Raw genomic sequence first — 26,341 nt, 5'->3', positions numbered from 1 at the left:
TTGTCATCTCCTTCGCATTTCAGATAAACTGCTGGCTTCAGTGCCTGCAGGCGGAGGTGCTTGCAGAGAACTGGCCCACCTCCCGCACACACCTTACCCTGGTGGTCCCAGGCCTCCTCTCTGCTTTTGGTTCCATCGGAGCCGAGCTCCCGGTGTGTGCTCGGCACTCGTGCAGGTCATTTCATTATGGCAGCCCAGAGACCTGGGGGCCTCCAGCAGGCCACGTGGACGGTGAGGCTGCAGCCTGGGATGGGCTGACCCAGGCCACTGACGCAGGTGTCTCTCTCACGCTCGTTGGGAACATCTAGAAAACACACAAAGTCATGAGGAAGGAAGCAAAACTCACCCACCGCCCGCAACCCACAAGAGGCCTCTGTTCTGTGACATTGGGGCTTTTCTCTTCCAGATTGTGGCCATTCGTCTATATTACGTATTTAATATAATCTGGTTCACACAACACTGCATGGATTATCTCGTTTTTCACTTGATATTGTAGGGGAGGAAAAAACGGTTTTTCCTACTAGTCTCCTGGGTTCTCTGGCTGGAACCCTGTAAATCGGACTGACGAAAGACAGACTGACAGGAGAAAAACATAATATTTATTTAATGTAAGTTTTATGTGACACGGGAGCCTCCAAAAGGAAATGAAGACTCAAAGAAATGGTTTAACCTGAGATATTTTATACTGGGCTTAATGAAGAAAGATGTGATATAGGACAAAGAATCTGAGCTCAGGTGAACTGGTGGGGCTTGGCAAGTCCTGTTCATTCAGCTTCCTCTCCGCAACCCTCCATCCTGGAGACAAGGATGCTCCCTTCCTCGGGGTAGACGGAGGACACCTCTCACGTGAGGGTCTCATGGCCTGCTTCAGGGGAAGGTCAGAAAGCCCTTCTTGCATCTGCAGTATCTCTCAAAAAGATTTTTTTTTGATAAGTGAAAACACTCAAGTGTGTATTATAACTATATTGAAGGAAAAGCACAGGGAGCCCCCGGGAGCGTGACAGGGGTTCTGATCCTGACTGGGTGTGTCTGAGGAAGATGGAGGAGATGGCATTTAAACCGACTCCTGGAGGGAGGGGGTGGGTGCAACAGAGAGGCGTTCCAGGCATTCCAGTCTTGGGAATAGCACAGCCATGGCCTTGGGGAAGGGAATGGAGTAGAAAGCCCTGGCTTTGGGCAGAGGAACTCCTGGCTAGGCTGCTGACGGCCTCTCGTTTCTCCTACTAAACTCTGGCCCACAGGATGCCATGGAAGGGGTTGGATTTGGAGATGCAGTCAAGGGGCAGAGGTCACTCACAAGTGCAGAGGCCCTGTGGCTAGAAGAACGCATGGTGTCAACAGAGATCTGCCTGGATCGGGAGACGGTTGTGGGAAGAGGGAGGCAGGTCTGCCCCGCTCTGCTCACACCAGAGTCTCTGAGTTTCACTGTGGGGGGGAGGGAACTCTCCCTCTACCCTCTTAGGTTTTTTCCTGGGGCCTTGTTAATTAAACGGACAGAAGACAAAATAACAGGAGAAAATACATGCAGATTTTTATTGGTGTTAATACTTTTTACATGCAGCACGGAGGACTTCACAGAAAAGAAGTGAAAATGCAAAGAAGTGGTTAGGCTCAGAGGCTTATATACTATTTTAACAAAGAGCAATAAATTGTGGAGTAATAACCAGACAAAGGAAGGGGGGGGGTGGGCCTCTAGGGGGAGTAAATTGTGGGAAGGTAAATACAGGGGGAAACTAGTAGAAGATAAGAGTTATTTTAGTAAGGTTTGTTTGTGAAGACTCATTTCAATGCCAACTTTCTTCTTCATGGCCCAAACCTCCCCCCACCCAGAGAGGGAATTTATGGCCGTCTCATTTTCAGAAGTTTCTGCCTTTACTCAGATGAGGGAAGCTCCTGGAAAGCTGCTTTTAGCAGCTGTTGACTCTCAGTCAATCGCCTTCAGCTCAAAATGATCCATGTATCAAAGTGGTATATCCTGGGGTGTCACATCCACATTCCCTTCACATCCCAGATGTTGGTCAGTCCGTGCAAAGAACCTGGGACTGAAATGAACTACGTGTGCCACTGGGGTCAAGCACAACCTTTCTGGGTCTCAATTTGCTTGACTCTAAATAAACAAGGCAGAACCTAACACAGTTGACCCTTGAACAATATGAGTTTGAACTGTGGGGTCCACTTACACACGGATTTTTTTCAATAAATAAATACTAGGACTACACGATCCAAGCTTGGTTGAATCTACAGACATGGAACTGAGGATACAGAGGCCCACCTGTAAAGTGACAGGTGGATTTCTACTGCTCGGTGGGTGGGCACAGTATGGGGTCCGTGTTGTTCAAGGGTCACCTGGAACTGTTCCTGGCCTTCCCGGTACTGTGGCAACCATCTTACTTATTTTCACAGCCACTTTATGAGGAGATAGTCACCATCCTTATTTTCCCAAGAAGGCAGCTGAGCCTAGAGAATCTCCATCCCAGCCGAGGGCCCTGGACAAGCAGCAGGGCCGGCCTGGGAGCCAAGACTGCCCCCAGATCATGTGTTCTGGACCAGAGCGCTGATGAGATTCCCTTTGGGGACTTTGATTCAATCTCAAACTAGAGAGATTCTGGTGGGTTCTCTGTGTGCCAGGTGTCTCGATATGTGGGTGCTTTTCAGGCATCATGGCAACCTGGGACAGCAACCTATTTCTCTGTCTTGTTTTCTATCCAAACCTAAATAACAGGACATGAGTCACTCATGAAGACTGGCAGAGAATAAACTCCTCAGAGAGGCAAAACCATGAGTTCAAAATGCTTTTTTTTTAAAGCAAAGGATAAACTCACAGAACACACTGGAAAGGTCAGATCTTACAGAGCTAGGCCAATATTTGTTTAACTGCACTAAGTGAAAGATGATTTGGCCGAGGGACCAGGGAGAGAGACCTTTTATTTGATCTGATTTTACACAAACATTTCTGCGCTCAGAGAGGGAGGGAAGGTTCCAGAGCCTTATCACAACCATCACACAATGTCTGCTCCAAATGTCATGTCTTAGATGCTGACTTACAGCCCACGGTGATAACCCAGGCTTAGTCCATATCAGATGTGCACAGCTGTGGGCACATACCTGCAGCCCTGCTTAGGTGGCAGTTTTGACTGTTCAAACGAAAGTTTGCAAATAGAGAAGATGTCGATCAAGGCTCTGCAGTGAGGGTTATTTAAAGATTTTTTGTAATTATCTGAAGAGAAAAGCTGTCTGTCTTGCATATCATTCCTTTGGCATGAGCTGGATAAAAAGCTACATAAAAAGTTGTCCTGCTCTGAGTGACAGACCTTCAGCGAGGGGCTGACTCTTACACGTTTAAGGGCTGAGATGAAACAAACGTGTTCGAATGAACCAGATTCAACTGGTCAGAATCCTCCATCAGCCCACATGCTCACTTATTTGTCACCTTCCACAGTTAGAAGCAAGAACAAAATCTCAAGAAAAATAGGTCATGTTTTGGGCTGATCTCAGAAACCATGTCGAGTATGTATCCCTGGGTTGGTTCTTCCTAGAATAAACTCCTGCTCTATATTTAATTTAAACGTTGATGAGATTTATATTAGAAACGACGGCCCAAGATATTGAATGGTCTGCAAACATTAAAGGAATGTTTGATTAGGCTCACTGCCTTCTGTTTATGGTGACAGAATGGAGAAATGAGCTCACATTTTACAAAGAACTTCGAAAGTAGAAGGAAATAATTCAGTAACACTTATTTAACCAAGGCTATCACTATCTGGAATACCCCACTCTATCAATCTTGTGAGAAATCAGAGCCCACAAGAAAAGCCCTGGAGGCTCCCTAGGACATTAGGAGGAGGAGGATGCAGAGAAGAAAGGAGAGACACGTGAACCAGAGTGAGTGAGGAGTCTGACCCGTGGTGCCTGGTGGTGATCGACACCTGCGACCCGTCTCACTTCCGGGCAGGGCTCAGGCTGGGGAGGACGAAGACGGCTTAGGGGCCCCTCTGTGCAGCTCCAGCCTGTCCTCAAACCCACGGCTAGAGGAGGGCCCCAGCAGCAGCAGTGACTGAACAGCATGGGAAGCCATGGGCTTAATTCTTACCGGTTGCTCATGTGTGGTCCTGGTGCCAGCAGCACAGGGGATGGAGTGGGGTGTGGGTCCAGTAGTCCTGGACAAGCCCTTTTCCCTCACTCTAAAGACCTCCTGTATCTCCCGCCTAACTAGTAATTCACATCTCTAGTGCACGTACACGAGCCTGGTGCTACGGTACATGCTTCACACCCATAAGTGTATCTGAGACTCACGTTAACCCCAGAAGGAAAGTCAGCTTAGTTTAGGTGAGTTTTGCTTAGTTTTGCTGAGTTACCGGCAAGATGCTGATGTAAAGAAGTCCTGAACTACCGTCTCATCCCAGTCCTCTCACCTGATTCTTTTTTTTTTTGCGGTACGCGGGCCTCTCACTGTTGTGGCCTCTCCTGTTGCGGAGCACAGGCTCCAGACGCGCAGGCTCAGCGGCCACGGCTCACGGGCCCAGCCGCTCCGTGGCATGTGGGATCTTCCCGGACCGGGGCACGAACCTGTGTCCCCTGCATCAGCAGGCGGACTGTCAACTACTGTGCCACCAGGGAAGCCCCCCTCTCACCTGATTCTTGTGTGGGTTTAAGATATACAGTATGATCCCAGTCTGCAGAATGATCCTTGTCTGCAGAGTGATCCCAGTCTGCAGTGATCTGTGGTAGTTACACAGCAGACCACTCCCCCTGGTTAACTGACCAAGTGATGGAGTATGTTCACATGCATTGCCCCTGACTTTCTATTGTTCTGGATACTTCCATAGTCTACTTTGGAAAAGAGAAGAGCTTTCCTAAAAACCACCAGGGCTTATGTCAGTAGCCCTGGGGACACCCCTGGCCTTAGGAGGGCAGACAGTTGTGTCTGTAAGTTCTGGAGGGCTGGGTGACCTGGGACACAGAGGGGGGCAGCTGGCTGACAGGGCAGGAGAAGCTTACAGCAGGCTCAGTTTTCACGCATCAGTTCCAGTGAAATCAGGCTGCTGAGTGCACTGTGGCCATGCTTCTGGTAAATATCACCCATTAACTGAACCCCTAACTCCCAACTTGCCCAAGCTTTTGTTTCTGTGTGTTTGTTTCACAGATCACTCCCTACAAACCATGCAGACTATTAGGTCCCAGTGGCCATTTATCTTGCTGCCTTTTGGGGAAGAGAGTGTGATTTTGTGTCTCCTCTGCCACTCGTTCATCTTTTTTTTTTTTTTTTTTTTTTGCGGTACGCGGGCCTCTCACTGTTGTGGCCTCTCCCGTTGCGGAGCACAGGCTCCGGACGCGCAGGCTCAGCGGCCATGGCTCACGGGCCCAGCCGCTCCGCGGCATGTGGGATCTTCCCGGACTGGGGCACGAACCTGTGCCCCCTGCATCGGCAGGCGGATGCTCAACCACTGCACCACCAGGGAAGCCCTCGTTCATCTTTTTGTTCTTCCTATTTTGCAATGTGTGGCTGCTACGTAGAACCCAGAGATGACCTGTGACTCGTGGGGCTGCTGGTGTCACCTCCTCTGACCCACGGCTTTAACTGCTTCCTCTGGCTGCTGGGCTTCATGAACCCACACTCTGGGCCTTGCCAAGGCCCCTGCGCCCAGTGCTGTTTGGGGGTCACAGAACAATAACAAAACATAGAGTCCTCACCTTTCTCAGAACCTTTCCTTTGTTAACCTTTCAACTCTTCCTCCCCTACAAAGCTTTTCCCAACACAACCGACCCAGAAAACCTAGTTGTCCTCAACGAGGCACAGTTTTCCAGATGGAGTGTAAAGGAAACCTGACCCACATTAATGACACCCCAGGAAGGAAGGCTCCTTCACCTGCCAGCAGCTTCCTGGTAACTTCACGGTCACAGGGCCCTTAGCACCCTCTTGTGGTCACATGCCCAGCAATATCCCGAAAGCCTCAGGGGCCCAGGGTCAGTGGCTCCCAGGGTGGGAGTTTCAAAGGCTGAGTGGTCTTCGTGGACACATCTAGAAGCACAGACCCGAATCTCTCCTGTGTGTGTCTCTCCTTCTTGCATTGGAGGGAAGAGAAATTTTGAGATGGGCTTCAGGACTCCGTGTGCGTGGCTGTGTTTCTGAGGTGAGGAAGAGATTGGGGGTGCAGCTGAGAGCTCCTCAAACTGTCCCCTCTCCCCTTCTTTAGCCCGAGGGCCTTTCCAGAAGGGGTCACCTTTTGGATTAAGGGTTATTTACATCTAGGATTTGTCATTTTCAAAGCCTTAAAAATTGTAACATAATACTTGCTATAGATTTTAAAAATCAAATTTCAAGAATTCAAAGTGAAAATTTCATTTCCTCCTTTTGTTTGTTCTCTCCCACTATAATCAGTCAGTGTAAATATTCACATATTCATTCAACAGTAGTTACTGGATTCCTGCTACACGCCAAGAACCGCTGTAGTTGTTGGAGATGCGGTGGACAAATACGGCTGTCTCTGTGGGTCACGCCCGGGGCGGGGGTGACGTGCTCACTGAAGGTGAGCCCGCTGATGAATATGCCCGCTGGGGGCAGCAGGGTTAGACTGGTGGTCTAGGGGAGCGGGGCGGGGAGACAGAGCTGCTCGGATGAGGTGGACAGACGGCCCCTCTGACAGGCTGACACTGGTCAGTGTACCCACAGAAACACCCTTTGCATTCTGCACATATATCTGCAAACTGACTTTTCTTCCAGAGCAGGACCTGGACCAGAAAGCACCTACGTCTTGTGGTCTTGAATTCATAGACTTGAATCAGGGGTGCAGGAGGTGGGACCTGTCAATCTGGGACAGGATGTGGACACTGGGTGGGTTTCCCTGGGGCTCGTTTTCTGTGGTCCTTCGAGAACTGAAAACACAGAGACACACGCTAGGCACAAAGCCCCCAGAGAACCTCCTGAAAAGCCATCTTTAATCAGAAGTCTGTCCCGTTCGTGGGGTCCTTTCTTCTTCCCTGTGTTAAGTAGCATCCCCTGGATTCTGAATGCGAGCAGGTGAAAACACAGGAGTGGAAATCAGGTTCCAAGTGGCCGTGCGGGGGCCATCGGTCACTGCTTCCACTTCCGACGCGACTTAGCAGGAGTCAATGTGTGCCCTAACTTACTTTACCTACTTCTAAGTCAGCGTCCTTGGCAAGCCTCAGCACAGGCCGCAGGACGACTGACACACGGGATCTGGAGAAATCTCTCCCTTATTAGTGGGGTTCCCATTTTTGCTCGCTCTTCTCAGGCAGATGAACTGTGATTCTGGGGGACAGGGCTGTGAAACGTGGTGCTGGCCTCCCGGCTCCACTGAAGCTGCTGGTGGACAGTGGTCTGTGACTGGAAGCCCCGTGTGTCCCTGAAGGGCCCAAAGCCATTTTGTGTTTTTTTGGTTTTTGTTTTTTGTTTTTTGTTTGCGGTACGCAGGCCTTTCACTGTTGTGGCCTCACCCATTGCGGAGCACAGGCTCCGGACGCGCAGGCCCAGCGGCCATGGCTCACGGGCCTAGCCGCTCCGTGGCATGTGGGATCTTTCCAGACCGGGGCACGAACCCGTGTCCCCTGCTTCGGCAGGCGGACTCTCAACCACTGCGCCACCAGGGAAGCTCCCATTTTGTGTTTTAAGGGCCTGTAGCTGAGAACACCCGTGGCAAACAATGTTCACCCCGGACACTGAATGAGGAGCTGTGGGCCCTCAGGGCTGCAGCAAAGAGTACACTGCAAAGCCGCCTGCTATGGACTGTCTGGGTCCCCCAGATTCATATGTGGAACCCTAACCCCCAAGGTAATGGTGTCAAGGAGGTGATGAGGTCATGAGGGTGGACCCCCACAATGGGATCGGTGCCCTTATAAAGAGACCCCAGAGAGCCCCCTGCCCCTTCCTCCAGGTGAGAAGACACTTCTCTGCACCAGAAGAGAGCCGTCACCAGGACCCACATGCCGGCACCTTGATCTTGGACTCCTGGCCTCCAGAACCGTGAGAAGTACATGTCTGTTGTTTAAGCCCCCGTCTGTGGGTTCTGGGAAAGCAGACTCGGACAGAGCATCAGTAGCACCCGAAATGCCCAGACGACAGGCCTGGGGACCATGAAAGGAAGTTGGTAAATATAAATAATGTAAAATTTTAGAATTGGGAAAACCCATTCTGTGAATACCAAAGAGCTAACAGTAATGTATATGAAATAGAGATTTAGCCACTCTGTATTCATACATGAGGTGGTGGAGGGGCGCACAGAGTAATAATGAATGAAATCCTAAGAATTTTAAGGGAGATTTTCTGCGCTTGTCTGGTGCAGAATATTTCTGTCATGCAGTGTTTCTCTCTTCACTTCGGTTAAATCATTTTCTTCAATCATACTCGTACCTGCGTGTCTCCTGTCTGACCTTGAGGGTAGGAATGGAAGATTTTCCTTCCCTTGTGTGAAGACAGGGCCTAGACTTCGTGTCCTGATGGTAATTAAAACATACTTGAAAGGCAATTTGGCCAGGTGGGGTGTTATGTTTCTGGTCTAAATTACTGAGCTGTGTGTTACTTCTCAGGACAGTCAGATAACCTGAATTACAGATGGAGTTCAGGAATACACATCTGCTTTTAATCTCTGGTCCTGACCAGACCACTGGGTTTCAGACCCACCCAAACTTCTTGTGAGGTGGGGACAGGACCACCCACGTGAACTCTCTTCCCCTCAATACTCAGCAGGTGAGTGAGGCATAGTGCACAGGAGTGGAAGTACATAGTCAGCAATTCAGTTCAGTCCACACTTACCTTATGTCCGGAGCCCCAGGACCTTGAAGGATGTTTTGATGATGAATGTGTCAAATTCGTATCCTGCATCTTGTTCCAGTGCCTGCCGTGTCGTAGGCAAATGTGTTGGTTGAATGAGTGGATTAATGTGGTCTGGCTCTGCAAAGCACCTAAAATAAATGTGACACGTTTTGATATTAGACTATAAATATACAGTCTAATTCTTTCCTGAAATCGAAGTTTCCTAGAGAAATGCAGAGGCGCACCTTGAAAAACGGCCCTGGGCGTGACCTAATCGACGCGCTGTGGTCACCTGTCACTGGTGAACCTGGCCACGTCACTATGTGGCGTCCAGGCTGCCGTGGGTCTGCTCTATTCAACGCCTATTTCTCGTGTGCCTTCCTGGGGCTGCTGTTCATTTGGACTAGGATTCGTCCAGTTCAGGAATCATTAAGCACATCACTTTTTTTTTTCTCATTAGCCTTTTATTTTTAACTTAGTTTTATAATAAACAAACAAAAAAGTAGATCATTAAAAAAACACCATTGGGCTTCCCTGGCGGCGCAGTGGTTGAGTCTGCCTGCCGATGCAGGGGACATGGGTTCGTGCCCTGGTCTGGGAAGATCCCACGTGCCACGGAGCGGCTAGGCCCGTGAGCCATAGTCGCTGAGCCTGCGCGTCCGCAGCCTGTGCTCCACAACAGGAGAGGCCACAACAGTGAGAGGCCTGCATACCGAAAAACAAACAAACAAACAAACAAAAAACCAAAAAAGACCCCAACACCATATCTGTCAATTTAAAATTTTAAGTGAGGTTCTTATTTAACAAAGCACTAACACTAGATCCCATAATTACATCTTTACTTGCTTGCAAGGTGCTTTTCAAACTGTAAAATAAGGCTTGGGAATAGGGTACAAATGGTTATCCCCAGGAGTTACTTACCCCCAGTGTAAGCACACTGCTTTTGCTATGAAATCGTTTATTCCCAAGCAGACGGCAGTTCTGAATTATTCTTATGGCAATAGCCTGGGGTCACCACCAACCCATCTGGAGGGCTCGGGAGCAGTTCTGACTCAAACACAAGGATGTTGACCTCGGGGGTCAAGTAGCTATCAATTCACAAGCTGGACTAATAGACTCAGCTCAACGTCTAGATCAAACTCAGCTCATGAAGATTTTTCCAGCCTTCCTGTTGATTTGGGTCACTCCATCAATAATCTGATCTATTGTGGGACTGCTTTTCATCCAAGACAGTTTTAAAAAAATTGAACCAGCTGGGAAAGTTGGTGGTTTTAAATAGATGCCATCTTCAGAAGAAAGGGCGGCATGTTAGCAAACCAGACCATGTGTTGGCAGAGAACCTCAGATGTACAGAAAACCCTGAGAAAAAATCTTGGCAGCCTGGCCTCCAGCTGAGCTGCCATCTATGACACAAACGTCCTTACAGTTTTAGGTTTAGGGTCGGCATCTTGAGGTGGGCCTTGGTTCGTCTTCATCTACAAAGGAATGGGGCTCCCAGGCTCACCCAGGAATGGAAAAATGGGAGATGGAGATGGGCCGATGGGCCCGAAGCCTCACACCACCACAACCGGATAAAATAATCTGCATTTCAACAGCAGGAAATGGAATATTGCATTCATCGTAGAATAATTTTTACTTATTTGGCATTTTAGGGACTTATTCATGAGGAGATTCTGGGAATGCTTTCAGCAATGAAAATTACTTAGGATATTGAAATAGCACGGAGGATCTGAGCAATGTTTTATCACAGGTGTGCCTACTTGCCAGTTATAAAAACAATTTTGACTAGTTTAAAACAGGCCTTATTCTCAGAATCCCAGCTTTTTCTATTTGAAACAGTTAATACTCAACCTGGGTTCAAAATGAAGATTAATATTCACGACTTCATTATTTGGCAAAATGCTATTAAGCTGATATTGGCTTATTCAAAGGGAAGTATAATGTGATGGGGCAGTTACTTTCTAGCTGAGCAGATACCTTATTTCCTAATTAGAACGATGAAAATTCTAAACGTCTTTCATCCAAAGACCACTTCCTCCCTGACATTTTAAGTAACTGGGATTTTCCTGTTAAGGTGTGGGCCACAGCCTGACGGAGGATTTGTTCTCAAAACCATTTCTTGTATGGCAACTCGGTGCAGCCTGATCAAGAAATTTAAACATTGCTTACTGAGCTAGCCTCCGGAGGGAAACATCTCATTTTAATGAGGCCCTCGGGAGGCATGAGGATCACGCTGCCTAACTTAGGTTTTGTGTTAGGCTTCCTGCTAAAAATAACACACAGAACACCAGCGACCATTATCTTTTAATGCAACCATGGCGATCACAGTGTGATCCTTTAAAAATAGCAAAGCTTCATTAGGTGAAAGCGAAATCCACATTTCTTTTTAAATACCCACCTTCTGTGAATACATGAGCAGGGACATCCCTGCTGGCTGGGGGAAAATCAGCTCTCCTTCACTCCTGCCTGTACTGCAGCTGCTTCCGATTTTTTCTCGTTATCTTCTCCACTTTCTGTTTATTAAGCACAATCTGGGAAAGAAAGAGTGTGGTGAGTCTTCATGAGCTTGGAGGCAGCAAGCTAGCTTTCAGAGAAATCTGGCTAATTAAGTTGATAGTAGGGGTAAAGCGGAGGGTCTTTCATTTGCATAAAAGCAGAGATTTTGCAAGGCGTGCATTGCGAAATGTTGCCAGGCTCTGGAGCACCATTCCATCTGTGTGAATTGAAATATTCAAAGCCCTCGTGGGCCACAGGGTATCCGGAGAGAGGGTTCGGTGAGTAATAAGCAAACTGATTTGTAAACCCATCAGAGTTTTCATCCAGCCACACAAGGCTCCCCATTCTGGCGTGAGAGAACGATTCTATAATCTACTTGAAGAGTGAAGGGGTGGGAAGCGCCTAGCTACACCCCAAGGTTTGAACTGGTCAAGTGGCCATCACATTACTCAAGTGGAACAGATTTTTTTCCTGTGGTAATTCTTCCACGCGTAAGTGACACTTCATAGCACTAATGATTTTGCAGCTTACGGAGAAACACAGAGCGGAGCTGATCAACAGAACTTCCTGGCATGTGACTTATCATGTAAATCAGATAATTCCTTGTCACTGCCGTTTGTTGTTACATCTCACACAGATTTCACTGATGACCAAAGGATCTCGCGAACAGGAAACGCTGTTGGCATCTGCTGATGGAGGCGGGGCCCGTTGCTGCGCCATGTGCGATGTTTTTGAGAAGGCTTCTTGGCTTACTTGCAGGCACAACTGTTTACAAGCATCTGGGGACAGGCTGCAGAAGGGAAGGGAGAAAGGAATGTACATGTGAGAAAGGACCATTCTGTGCAAAAGTGAACACTTGATAAGAGGCCAGAATCAATTGGAGGCATTATTCTAGTATGACTGACATGGCTCTCATTTCCTACTTGACTGCTCATGATTTTCGTAAAAGGGTTGAGAGCGCGTATCCCTCCATTATTTTAATATTGTAACGGGAGAATGCTATTTGCACGATTTCTCTTCACATTAACATCTTAAGTATTAGACAATAGGATGAAAGGGAATGAAAGACTTGAATTATTAATGGGTGCTCTTGGCTTAATGTGTATATGATATCTGAAGAATAGTTATGAGTATAATATTTGCCTGTAATAAAGTCCCAGTTAAAAGAATTATTGTTAAAGTAGGCATGAGACACAACTCAAATAATATTTTTAAGAATTGTTATAAAATAAAACGTTCCTTAAGCCTCATCTCATCTCTATTACATTTTCATCACCAGTCTCTCCCTCCTACCCTCTTCCTTCTCTCTCAAACAAAAGAAAAATCCCAGGGTTGGAGGAGAATCCAATTGTTACTGCAAGTTAAATCGAAGCTATCTAAAAAGCTGATAAAAGCTTTTCTTTGATATAAATCTCCTATAAAGTCTTTGGCTTCAGGTTGGCCTTAGGGGGCGATCTCAGTGTGATAAGATTCTTTGGTGCTTCACTGATTTAAATCTCTTTTGCTAGGGTCCTTCAACCTAAACAAAGTTTTGCCTCATACTGTCTTTCTACAGTGAATTTACATTTATCTACAGTATTTCTCAGGCACATCTGTGTTATCTCCGTTTGAGGACACCTGAGGGCTCTTTATTTTTGCATAATGAAGATGCGACTCTCCCACAGGTAAGTACACAAAGGAATACATTCTTTTGCATCCCTCACACTCTTATTTTTAAGAATGTATTTTCTCATTCTCTTTGGAATCAGCCTTTTATTAAATAAATTTAGGAGAATACTGTTGCATCAACTCTTCCATGAAAACATTTGGTTTTCCAGCAGGCCTTTTATTTCCAATGAATACAAAGGACAAAATTGCCCAGAGTGAATAAATTATATGGGTGAACCAATGATTGCTGCAAAATCTGTCACATTATTTTGCTTACTCTATGAATCTCTAAACACAAAACTATACCAGGGATAGAAGTAATATGTACAATATCCTATCTTTGTATAGTACATAAATCTTTGCAACTCTCTTTTTGTTGCTCTTACTCATTTTGGTTTTACAACCAGCTAACATCGTTTAGGGCTTTGTTAATCCTAATTCACAGGTGAAGAAATTGAAGTCCAGCGAGAAGCTGCCCAAGGTCACAGCCTGAATCCACGGTGGGGCCAGGCTGGAAAGCGGCTGTCGGAGCATCCTCATTCTTTTCCTTCTTGGAATGATGCCGAAAAGTCAGCCTCTGTGCGCTGTGTGGAATCGAATCTTGGAGACAGAGTTTTGGGTGAAGTAGAAAAGAACAGCTTTATTGCTTTGCCAGGCAAAGGGGAACACAGCAGGCTCTTGCCCTGAAAAACTGTGTCCCAACCCAGGAAGATCTGATGAGGAGTTTTACAGCAATAGTTCAAGAGCGGGGTTGCTGATAAGATTACGGTGTGTGCAGGGCCGCAATCCTCTAATCTGGTCTCAGGTAATCTTCCTCTTGAGCTTCTCTGGCCCCTTTATTTTTATTTATTTATTTATTTTTTGATTAAAGTTTTTTATTTATTTATTTATTTTTAAAAAAATTTTTTGCTTTATAACAAATTTAATCAGTTATACATATACATATGTTTCCATATCCCCTCTGGCCCCTTTAATCTCGCCTCAGGTGGTTTCTTGGCTGCTCCTCCCTTGATTAGCAACTGTTTGAATTGCCCTTTGGAACTCAGGGAAGGTCACGGAGGCTGCAGTCTGTTCCCTACCAACAAGAAATGGGGGACAGAAAGGCTTCTGTGCCCAGGAGCCCCATAGGGTCCTGCTCAGTTTCAAGGACACAGTTTTGTTCTTTCTTTCCCAACCCTCATGCTTATTTGTCTTACACCTTCCACTGTTGGCACCTCCGTGATGCCGAGGTGACGAGTTGAGAGCAATCGTTCCTGTCCTGCTTCTGATCTGAAAGGGGCATATTTCAACATTTAACAATAGGTAGGATTTTGCTGTAGGTTTTTGTTTTGTCTTTGTCTCACTTTGTTTTGTATCTGCCCCTTATCAGATTTAGGACATTCCCTTTTCTTCCAGGTGCATGAGTTGATTCTGTGTCGGGTGGGGTTTATTTAGTAGCTACTCTTCTGAGAGTGTGGCCCCTTCTAATACCAGCACCTTGAGGGCATGGCTTCCTGTGAAGCCCCACTTTTGCATGGCTCCAAGCTTTAAGAGCCCATGGAGTTATATCTTTGCTTGGTTTAGCTGGTGCCCGCAGGACAAAAGCTGTTGGTGCCTGGCTAACCCCTCTGGTTACAGGCTTATAGTCCATCCTGATAATTACTTATCCTGTCAGCTAGTCAATAATTTAAAAATAAGCTTCTTTAGAGTTCAATCATCATTTTATCACTTTCAAAGGGGAAGATGATCTGAATACCCTGATGTGTCTTATTTCTGGAAATGGAAATTTCTCTGCTTAGCTCCCAAAATGTAGCTGCTTTTCTTTCCTATCCTCTTTATTGGTTTTTTTTTTTTTTTTTGCAGTACGCGGGCCTCTCACTATTGTGGCCACTGTTGTGGCCTCTCCCGTTGCGGAGCACAGGCTCCGGACGCGCAGGCTCAGCGGCCATGGCTCACGGGCCCAGCCGCTCCGCGGCACGTGGGATCTTCCCGGCCTGGGGCACGAACCCGTGTCCCCTGCATCGGCAGGCGGACTCTCAACCACTGCGCCACCAGGGAAGCCCCCTACCCTCTTTAGAAGAAAATTTGTGAGTTTACATCTTTCAAAAAATCTTCTTCCATATTTTACAGTGGGAGTTCAAGGAAGGGCCAAAATAAATGTGTTATCCACTCCCTTTATATAAAAGTCCTGCCCGTATTTTCTTCACTGTACCACAGTGTTCTTCTCCTGGCCAAGGAAAACCTATGAAGCTCCAAAATAATATGGGAGTGGGGGGATGTCCAGTTGAACTGAAATCTGGAAAGAAACACTTTGTTTTTAAAGATTTTTCTTTTTGATGTGGACCATTTTTAAAGTCTTTATTGAATTTGTTACAATACTGCTTCTGTTTTCTGTTTTTTGGGTTTTTGGCTGCAGGGCATGTGGGATCTTAGCTCCCCAACCAGGGATCGAACCCGCACTCCCTGCATTGGAAGGTGAAGTCTTAACCACTGGACCACCAGGGAAGTCCCTGGAAAGAAACATTTTTTAATAAGAAAATTTAGTCAGGGAAATTTCCCCAAGTATGTTTAATTAAATATTACCACTTTTCAAGAAAAACAAAATAAAGCAATGTTTATGGATTTTAAAGAAACATACTCAAAGGTACACACTAAAAAGTGGTTGCCTCCTTCAGGATAATCCCTTTGGAAGGATGCATACTTCCCAAATGAGGCAGCCTGGACTTCTTTCCCCCTTTCTTCCTCCCTCCCTCCCTTTCTTCCTTCCTCTCTTCTTTCCTTCCTTCACCTTTCTTTCCTTCCTCTCTCTCTCTCTCTGTCTCTCCCTCTTTCTCTTAATTAAAGCCCAATTAAAAAAAAATTTACCCTAGCAGCGTATCCTATGAAAGTCACACTGATGTTTACAAAACGGCCAAAAGTCAGATTCAGTCAGGTATGGTGAATCAGGAATGTCCAACTAGCATGTCGGCATTTTTGATAACGGTGTGTATATGCCTGTGTATGCGTGCACGCATGACTTTAAAGAATGATAATTATTAGGGCTTCCCTGGTGGTGCAGTGGTTGAGAGTCCGCCTGCCGATTCAGGGTACGGGGGTTTGTGCCCAGGTCCGGGAAGATCCCACATGCCACAGAGCGGCTGGGCCCGTGAGCCATGGCCGCTGAGCCTGCATGTCCGGAGCCTGTGCTCCGCAACGGGAGAGGCCACGACAGTGAGAGGCCCGTGTACCACAAAAAAAAAAAAAAAAAAGAATGATAATTATTAGTATTTTCATATGTGACTGAGGGCAATTCTGAAAGGAGCTGCCCACAGACACTAGGAGGACGTGTGGTAACCCAGTGGAGACAAAAGGCTTCATCCTCAGAGGTGACTAAAGCCAACCACCTGGGCTCGGCCATGCTCCCTCGGGGAGAAAGCCCCTGGTGCACACGGCCCTTTTCCTTCCTTGCTGCTCTGATCATTCTCAACTGAGGTCTAACTGCTTCCTGGATGTCATATTAACTTCCTATCCTTTCAAAGGTTTTCTTCTTTCTTATATGTTGCTTTGTTTCACACACAGTTTCCTGATAATTAAAAAAAAAAAACACTCATGACTGTCTGGATTTATAGACACCTGCTCTGGTAAGGGTACTAGCTTCCTAAGGTTGCATCAGGTCAACTCCTGGGAGACATGAACTTTGTTAGCAATCGCCAGATTGGTGTGTATTTCTAAAACTATATTGGTCAGTCATTAAATAAAAGTTAAAAATAATCAAAATCTCCACACAGACATTTAATCCTTGGATACCAAATTTTCACTAGCCCTTATATACATATTTACTGTCACAGGAGATATTATTCATCTCTCAAAAGAAGGAAGAATGAGGAATAACTAGAAAAAAAGATGTACTTTAATTTCAGAGTAAAAAGGATGTAAGTAAACAAAGCCATGGAGAAATTACTTACGGACAAAAAAACAGAAGCTCAACCTCACACCTACACAAAAATTGAGTGAAAATGGATCCCAGATTTAAATGTAAAACATAAAACCATACAATGTTTAGAAAATAGCATAGGAACAAATCTTCAGGACCTAGGATTTGGGGAAGAGTTCTTAGATATGACACCAATAACACAACCCATAAAAGAAAAACCTGGTAGACTGGACATCAAATTAAAAACTTTCGTTCTGTGAAGGGCTCTGTTAAGAGCCTTAAGACCCTGTTAAGAGAAAGACCCAGTTAAGACAAGCTACAGACTGGGAGAAAATATTTGTAAACCACATATCTGACAAAGGACTAGTATCTACATTATATGAAGAACTCTTAAACTCAACATTAAAAAAAAAAAACCCAGTTAGAAAATGGGCAAAAGACATTAAGAGGCATTTCACTGAAAAGGGTATGTGGATGGCAAAAAAGCACATGGGAAAATGTTCAACATCACTGGCTGTTAGGGAAATGCAGGTTTAAAAACCATATGGGTTATACTATACACCTATTAGATCTGCTAAATAACAGCATCAACATGAAATGCTGGTGAGGATGTGGAGAATCTGAATCTCATACGTTGCTGGTGGGTATATAACAAGGTACACCGTCAACTCTGGAAAACAATGTGGCCATTTCTTTGAAAAACTAAACATACACTTATCATATGGCCCAAAATTGCTGTCCTGGGCACTTACTCCAGAGAAATGAACACTCATGTTTGCACAAATAAAGGTACATAACTGCTTGCAGCAGCTTGTTTTGTAATAACCAAAACTTGGAAACCACCAAATGTCCCTCAGTAGGTGAATGGTAAAACAGACTGTGGTACATCCACACCATGGACTATTACTCAGCTAAAAAGTCAATTACAGATACCTGCAATGTGAGTGGATTTCAAGGTCATTATGTTGAGCAAAGAGCCAATCTTAACAGATCACTTATGTGTAATCCCACTAATATAACGTTACCAAAATGACAAAATTAGAGAAATGGAAAACAGATGATGGCTGCCAGGGGTTAGGGATGGTGGGGTGGACAGGGGAGTGACAGGTATGACTATAAAGAGGCATGCGTTAGTTTTCTAGGGATTCCATAACAAATGATCACAAACTAAGTGGCTTAAAAAAATAGGAATTTATTCTCTAGCAGTTCTGGAGTCTAGGAGTCCAAAATCATGGGAGAACTGGGATGCTTCCCTGCCTCTTCCAGTTTCCGGTAGCTGCTGGCGATCCCTGTCATTCCCTGGCTTGTGATGCATCACTCCATATCCATCTCCGTCTTCGTACGGTCTTCCTGCTTGTGTGTGTGTCTGTGTCTCTTCTCCTCTTATGAGGAAGCCAGGCATGGAATTTAGGGCTTACTCTAATCCAGAATGACCCCACCTCATCTTGATTACATCTGGAAAGATCCGATTTCCAAATAAGGTCACATTCACAGGTACTGAGGGTGAGGACTTGAACACATCTTTTTGGGGGACAAAAATCAACAGGTAGCACTGTTGGTAGGAGGTAGCACCACTCAGTGGTGGTGAAGTATCGTGTGTACCCATTACAGTGGTGGTTACACACATCTGCACAAATGATTAAGTGACACAGAACTAGGCACATGCATTGTATCCATGCCAATTTCTTGATTTTGACATTGTACATAATTATGTAAGATGCAACCATCGGGAGGAAACTAGGTGGAGGATACAAAGGAACTTCCTGCATCTTCTTTGCAACTTCCTGTGAATCTACAACTATTTCAAAATTAGAATTTAAACAAGTCAACACAGCAAACTACACATGTATGTTTATAGCAGCTTTACTCATAATTGCCCAAAACTTGGAGGCAACCAAGATGTCTTTCAGTAGGTGAATGGATAAATACTGTGGTATATACAGATAGTGGAATATTATTCATCCAGCACTAAAAAGAAATGAGCTAGCAGCCATGAAAAGATATGGAGGAAACATAAATGCATACTCCTAAGTGAAAGAAGCCAATCTGAAAATGCTAAATCCTGTATAATTCCAACTCTATGACATTCTGGAAAAGGCAAAAACTATGGAGACAGTAAAAAGATCAAGGTTTGCCAGGGGGTTGGGGAGATGTAGGGATGAATAGGCAGAGAATTTTTAGGGTGGTGAAAATACGGTGTGATACTATAATGATGGATACATGTCATATATTTGTCCAAACCCACAGAATGTACAACACCAAGAGAGAACCCTACTGTGAACTATAGACTTTGGATGATGATGACGTGCCAGTAAATGTAGGTTCATCAGTTGTAACAAGCGCACCATCTGATCGGGGATGTTGCTAGTGGGGAAGTTGTGGGTACGTGGGGTCAGGGTGTACGTGGGAAATCTCAGTACATTCCCATCGGTTTTGCTGTGAATATAAAACTGCTCTAAAAAATAAAGTATTTAATTTTTTTAAAAGTAAACAAAAGCATCTCTTGTCTCCCTCTCCCCTCCTCTTGCACCCTTTGGTTCAATTAGGTTATATAGCCTTTGCTGTGTGGGAGACACACTCACACATACACACACCCCCCACACACAAACAAAACATCCCATATCCATGTTATTTGAGGGTTGACTTGAGTTTTGGGTATCTGGGTATCTCTGTAGAAGAAAACACAGTTCTTTCAGTTGGAAAACCCACATGTCAGGTGAGGAAATGGTGAACGTCAACTGGAGAACAATTCCAAACTACTTCACAAAATTGGAGCATTTTTCACTTGCCTATTATATACCTTATTTCTTTCAACACCTGGTCAGTGGGTCAGAGTCCATTTACCTGACCGACCAAGAACTGGTTACCAAGCTGTGTCCCTGATTGAGAAACATTAGGATCCTTCTGACTCTGTCAGAGAGAAAATCTAAGGTTCTTGGTATTTTTGGTGATCCCAAAAGTCATTCTTAAAGTAAAATCTGATTTTCCTCCAAAGCCACTCGTTATTTAGATCTGAAAAAAAGGCACATCAATGTGTTCACAATAGTTTATGGTGTCAGTTTATTTCTGACAGTTATGTTCTTTTAGAGTGAACTGGAGCTGCTGGTTCAACTTGGAAAGAAAATGGCAACCAACAGACTTAAATTCCAATTTTTTTCCTCATATGACAAGGCAGTCACTTTAATGTGAACCTAATGAAGAGTCTTTTTAAGCCTCATCACGTGGAAATTGAAGACATGGTTTTAGTGATAAATATGTAGCAGCTTCACTGGGAGATATCACTGAAACTTCTGGCTGCCTCTTTCTTTGGTTTTGGATGGCATAGAAGCTGATGTGTTTATTTCCTGTGTCATTATTGATCAATAAGCAATATGGAAAATACTTTATTCTTTATTAATATCATACAAATAAAGGGTTGGAGCCTCAGTGGTTGGTTTTCCTGAGCTTTGATGATCTGATTGTGCAGCCAAACCCACAATGTGGAAAATGGAACATTTTATGAAGTTCATACATTTTCAAAATTGCTCCCACAATGATGCTTTCATTTTGTGTTAGAAATGGAATGATGGCTTCTATCTATTCCAGAAAACTTCAACATTGTCTCAAGTGAAAAGGAAAAGCTTGTATTTCAAGGCCACTGACTGTAGCCTATTTACATGTCACAAGGGAACATATGCCAGTTCCTTTTATGGTAAAGAAAACAATGATGGAGTGGAGTCTCTTCACTGTGTCTCTCCATCAGTCTTCTTGTTTTGCAGATCAGCCAGCCTGGCTCCTGCAGCAGGATGAAAATGTAATGTCTCCCAGTGAGCTAGTGAATATCAACACTCTTTCACTTTCTGTATGTAAACTCCCTTTTCAGTGGATAGAGCTATTAGTCGATAAAAGTATTGACATTTTTATGGGATTATTTTTGGAAAAGACTAACATGTAATTCTAAATTCAACATATGGTAGTGGTCAAATTGTGTTCCTACTGTGTAAAACACTTGAAGAGTAACCCATGCATTCTCTTGGCCAGCACGCAGAGAGAAACTTGATTAATTTCACCAGTACCCCTTACTCTCCTTCCTTGGCTCTCAGCCCATCCTGCAAGGGTTGATAAATCTTACATCCCCTGAAGATTATTACAGTTCCTAATAGTCTTATGACATTAGAAAGAAGCTAGGCTCAATGGCACAAAATGCATCCAACAAATGAAATCACATAAATAATTTAGGTTTCACAATTTTTATGGGGCGTTTTTTTGTTGTTGCTGTTGTTTATGGGGCATAATAAGTACAGTTGGCTTAGCCTGCAGTAAATGAAAAGGGAACATTCTACACCAAAAATTTCATTGTGTTGCTGTCTTTCACTGTTGGCAATACTCAACCATCCAATTCCAGCCTAAGGTCACTCACATGTTCATAGATAACCATCAGAGAAGCAAATACTCACACACACACACAAATTTGCCCTACATTTTTTATAAAAGGAGCAAATCTGCTCCTCTTCTTGTTAGAAATTATTTTCCTTTCATGAGCCTAGAGCAAATCTTTGTCTGTTTTGAAATAACTTGTGCTAACTTGTGATCATCAGGAAATATTTTTAAGAATCCTCTGGCTCTTAACACGCTGACTGAGCTCCTTCTATGTGCCAAGGACTCTGCTAAGTACTACAATGGGTGTCAAGAAATTATGATGCATGACCTGGTTCTCAAGGAGTCAGTCCTTCGTAAACACGTGAGCATTTAAGTGGAAAAATAGAAAAGCTTCCAAATAATGCAAGAGCTGATGCAAGACAGCACATAAATGACAAAGGGATATAGGAGAGTCTGTTTGACACCACAGATGTAGAGGTTGGTCTAGGATTTTGCTTTAGAATAGCTTTCAATTAGTCCAAATATGGTAAGCAACATATAAAATTTTACATTGCATTTACAATGTAATTAGCGGACACATGATACTTAAAGTTGTTTACACAAGTCTGCTGTGTGGCCATCATTTCTCAAACTCAAGTTGATTGAAGGCCAGTCTGAAAATTTAAACAGATCTTGAGGCTTAGTCCTTTTTACAGAGAGTCGAGTTGCTTTTCTTCAAACATCTTCTGATGCCATGTGCAGCAAACACTGGGAACAGACAGGGGAAAACACACTTTTCCTGTCCTCCTGTTGAGTGTGGTCTAGTCTGTCCCAAGGATGGGAGAGAAGGGACAGGAATGACACTTCCATTTGCTGGACATCCACTCTTGGCCACCCGACAAAACATGTATAGACCTGCGTCACACACACAAACTTAAGGACTTTGAGCAAGAGTGTATCCATCTTCACTGGGGGTCCTTCTGCTGGTCCCGCTGGTGTCACTCATGAGTCTGTGTTCAGCTGGCAGTTGCGGGGCCGGGCTGGAAGGTCTGAGAAGGCCTCCTTCCCAGGCTGGGGCCCCAGCTGGGTCCTTGGTTCCCATCCACATGGCTGCTGGCTCTAGTAGACCAGGTGGCTTCTTTCCACGGTGCTCAGGGCTCCGAGAGAGTGAATCTGGATCTCCTGGGAGCTTGCCCCAAATGTCACAGCGTCACTTCTACTGCATCGTGTTGTCAAACCAAGTGACAGGGTGATTCAAGGGGAGGGGAAACAGGCCCCACCCTGGAGGGAGGAAGGAGCACATACCCACCTCCATATACAATCCTCTCTGGTGCTCACAGGAATCTTTCAGAGGATGGGGTTTCATTACTGTTTTTTGTGCTTCTTTTTAGGTGAGAAAACTGAAGCTTAGAGATATGAAGAGATTATTTAGCTTGTTGGAGTTCTCTAAACATTTTTGAGAGTTTTTGTTAAGAGTGAGGGGCTTAAAATGAGACACACGGGCGATTAAATGCTTCTCCTGCAATTTACCGTCTGTGAAACGAAGGGCAATTTATTTATGGTTCCTGTAAAACAGCAATAATAATACCTATCTCACACGGTTATTTTCAGAGTTGAATTAAGTGGCGTTTAGCATAATTGCCTCGCATGGTGCCTTGTGAGTTATCAGCACTCAGGGTATATTACCAAGGATATTATTTATGGATTAAAAGAGGAAATTTGAATCATGTGGTCTGAGAGGAGGAAAAAATGTTACATTAAGAATTACCAGCAGAGGTCGTTAGAGAGAGAAATGATTATTGATTAGGAAAACTTGAAACAGTTTGGCTACTGCAATTGTGGGAAATCACCTTTAGGTCATTAACAGGAAGGTCCAAATGGGCCGAGAGAGTGCCGCTCCTTTGTGGGTAAGGGGGTGGTTAGTGAGGGTGTGCAGGCAGGAGGGGAAGGTGACAGGAGGGGGTGGAGGGGGAGGGGCCAGGAGGAGGTTCTGAGTCCCTGGAGACCTAGAAACTGACATTGAACACTGAGCCTCTGTTGTGCTCCATCCAACCCTCAACATTATCCCATGAGCTTTCGTAAGAATTCTACCTCCATGTGAGCAACTCAACACATTAGTTTAATAAAAGGTAGTCTTCTCAAAGCACTAGTTGTTGTTTTTTTTTGCACCACCAAACGGGAGCTGCTTTTCTTCCTGAATTGGCCCCTGTGTCTTGCGGAGTGCCCAGCGCACCGTGGGTTCTCAGTGAACGGTGTGGGACACTTGGAAGGAGATCACTGCTTCATGTTGTTTGCTTTTCCAGTTTTTAGGTAAGGGCCCAGGACGCACAAGCAACTACATCGTGTGGGTGATTTTAAATGGAAACAACACAAAGTCCGTGTATTCGGTATTTCAGGGAATGTGGGGCAGAAAAAGGAAACAGCTGGAAGACCGGATAAGAATTCAACACAAGCAAGGAATTCAAGTTCCTAAAACATTGCCCCAGCTGTTACAGGTGGTAGTGGTGGTGGCTTGGTGGATTTTTTGGTTAGTTTGTCTTTTTGAGCTATATTTGGGAGGAGGGCGTTGAATCATCCTAATATCAATATCAGGAAGCAGGGACTTCCCCACACTTGGGAAGCTTGGACTTCCCGGCTGTCACCTGGGTCACAGTGCATGAAAATCATCTGCTTTACCTGAAGCCAAGCAACATAACTTAGTGAAAAGAACACGGGTTTGGTGCCTAGAGCTCTGAGTTCTAGTCCCATTTTGTCATTACTTGGCTCTCAGATTTTGAAGAAATTATGTGAAGTCTCTAAAATAAAATAACTTATATAATGAAGAGATTAGGTGTCCTGTAAGATTTCTCCCTCAGACCCGTGTCCTTCCTGGCTTTATTTGCAAATTCACAGACAGCCCAGGTACCACGGCAGCTAAAGTCAGAGTGGGGAAAAAGGGTAAAATTAACGCAGTGTGTGAAGAGCTAATGCCAAGCCAAGAGGAAAAAAAAAACATTTCAATAGGTATTGGGAAAAACTGTCAACAATTACCATAACAGGAAATTAGTGAAAGAACTGCAATGGCCAATCAACCAATGGAAACATGTTTAATCTCAATAATAATTGAAGATATCAAAACATAAAGGAAGATGAGATATCAAAGTTCACTTATTAAGTGGGAAAATATGTTTTAAATGCCTAACATTAAGTGTTCTATCACACTGTTGGTTATATAGCATCAAGATATATAGTTGATGAGGTAGGTTTGGCAATATTTATCAAGAGCATTAAGAATTTATCTTTAACCTAATAATCTTACCCTTTAGAAGCTGTCTGCATTTATTGAAGGATAATTCATAATAATTCCAACCTGAAAGTTACTTCGACACCCATAAAAAGGGAGGAGTTAAATATATTATGATACACGTGGTGACCAGCCATCAAAATCTGTAATTTTAGGAATATTTTACACTATGGGGAAAAGCATGGTGTAGTGGTGAATGCAAAGAAAGAAAACATCCAAACTGCAAATTCAGTGTCATCTTAACTGGGAAAAACGTAAACAGGTACTCATAGGAAAATACTGAGAACAGACACCCCAATCTTGAGAATATATATTTCAAAAGTGATTGGATAGCTGACACTTATTTCGTTTTTCCTTTTGTTCTGCATTTTCAAAACTTTAATGAACTCGAAAACACTGTGATTTAAAAAAAAGCAGAAAAATGCAATAACAAATATAATTTCCCCTTCAGATATGCTCCAAATCCCTTGAGCACGGACACTCGGACGAGTGTCCTTTGGTGTGTCACTCAGCAAGGCTCTGGCCCCTGTGGGCCCTCAGCTGGTCAAAGGTCACACTTGGAACCAAGCGGACACAGATCCCGTCCCTGGTAAACAGCATGTTCATGAAATAAAGGTATAACCAGGCTTCCTTGGAGGTGGAACGGCAGGTGGCTTTAATTCTTCTGTTCCCAAACACCATCCAACTCCCACACCCCTTTTTAATCCAAAAATTTTATTTTATTAGAGCAGTTTTAGGTTTACAGAAAAACTGAGGAGAAAGTGCAGTGTTCCCACATACCTCTCCTCATCCTGCAGGCTGCTTTGCTGTGGGTTGTCCAGGTGTGAGTGAGTGCGGGGCACACCCGATACATTGGAAATGTTGTTTTTATTTCCATGCGCCAACACAGCACCTACGCAAGGGCGGCCGGCAGAGATCTTGTTTGTAGACGCTGCACCCTGACCTTCCCCCCAGCTGCAAGGGACAGCACGTTCACCGTAGCCTGTCCACCGAGACGTGCCAGGGCCTGCTGCCGTGGCAGACTGGAAAGGCAGACAGGGGCCTGCCTGTCACTTCCCCTAGTGCTTTGTCACATGAAGAAAGGGGCTGCTTTCAGGGGCACCAAATGTCACCATAAATATTTATGAGAGATCCAGTGTTGCTGTGCTGGAGAGCAGTTTATTATCAGAAAAGTCTCAAATAGAACTGAAAAAACAGTGGCAAATGCATTCCAGCCATGAGTGTGTATATATGTTTACATGTGTGTGTGTACATGCACATACATGGTGTTAAATCCGCGGCTACCATACATACGTGTGCTTCTACACCTGCTTCTTTCTCTTTTTTAAGTTCTCCACATACATCTAAGTGTTTCTGAAATTCACCATTTACAGGTGCTCGTGGCATCTGACGCAGGAACCCCAGGGCTGTGTAGTCGCCTTCTCGTTGCCCCGCAGACGGTTTTGCAACATGCAGAAAGAAAGACAACTGCTGAGGATGTAGCGGCAGCTGTCAAGCCCCAAGTCTGTGCTGGGTTAGAAACGAGAATCCTCCTTACGCCTCCCCCTCCCCCAGGCAGCAAGCCCACGTGGCAACATGCACTTTGCGGAAAGTCTGTGCACCAGGCACCAGCTGTTTTCAGCTCGCAGCTTGCAGCTCAGACCCACTGTCATAACAAGTGTGGAGTTAGGTATGACGACTACCAAGGAAAATACCACAGTTTATCAAAAGGTGACTTAAAAAATAATTGAAGTAGATGCAACTCTCTCTAAAATGATGTCACTCTCCCCTGCATCTGGGGTGATTTTCTGAGTGGTTGAGAAGGAGTGGTTTTTAACCCGGGCCTGCAGGATGTGCCCAGGGCAGCCGGGCAGCCACCTCCACGCCCTCCCCTCCTTCACCTCCCACTGAGCCCCCCAGGCCTCTCTCCTGGACC

The 26,341-nt window shown here is 44.8% G+C and overlaps 1 long non-coding RNA gene across 2 annotated transcripts; it reads right to left on the bottom strand.

Moving 5' to 3' along the window:
- LOC308613864 lies at positions 1 to 25,301 on the bottom strand. 2 transcript variants are annotated; one of them, XR_014015329.1, is made up of 4 exons: positions 25,207 to 25,301; positions 11,169 to 12,056; positions 8,771 to 8,919; positions 1 to 304 (listed from the first exon to the last, which is right to left on the bottom strand). It is a non-coding gene; the product is annotated as an uncharacterized lncRNA (long non-coding RNA). The 2 variants fall into 2 exon arrangements; XR_014015330.1 differs by lacking the exon at positions 1 to 304 and adding an exon at positions 6,245 to 8,082.
- Between the last annotated feature and the right edge of the window lie 1,040 nt (positions 25,302 to 26,341).

The sequence above is a fragment of the Mesoplodon bidens genome (genome assembly GCF_964165515.1).
Source record: "Mesoplodon bidens genome assembly, chromosome: 3".
NCBI classification, from domain to species: domain Eukaryota; kingdom Metazoa; phylum Chordata; class Mammalia; order Artiodactyla; family Ziphiidae; genus Mesoplodon; species Mesoplodon bidens.
Note: the sequence above shows the minus strand (reverse complement) of the source record. Positions and strands in the feature narration are given on the sequence as shown.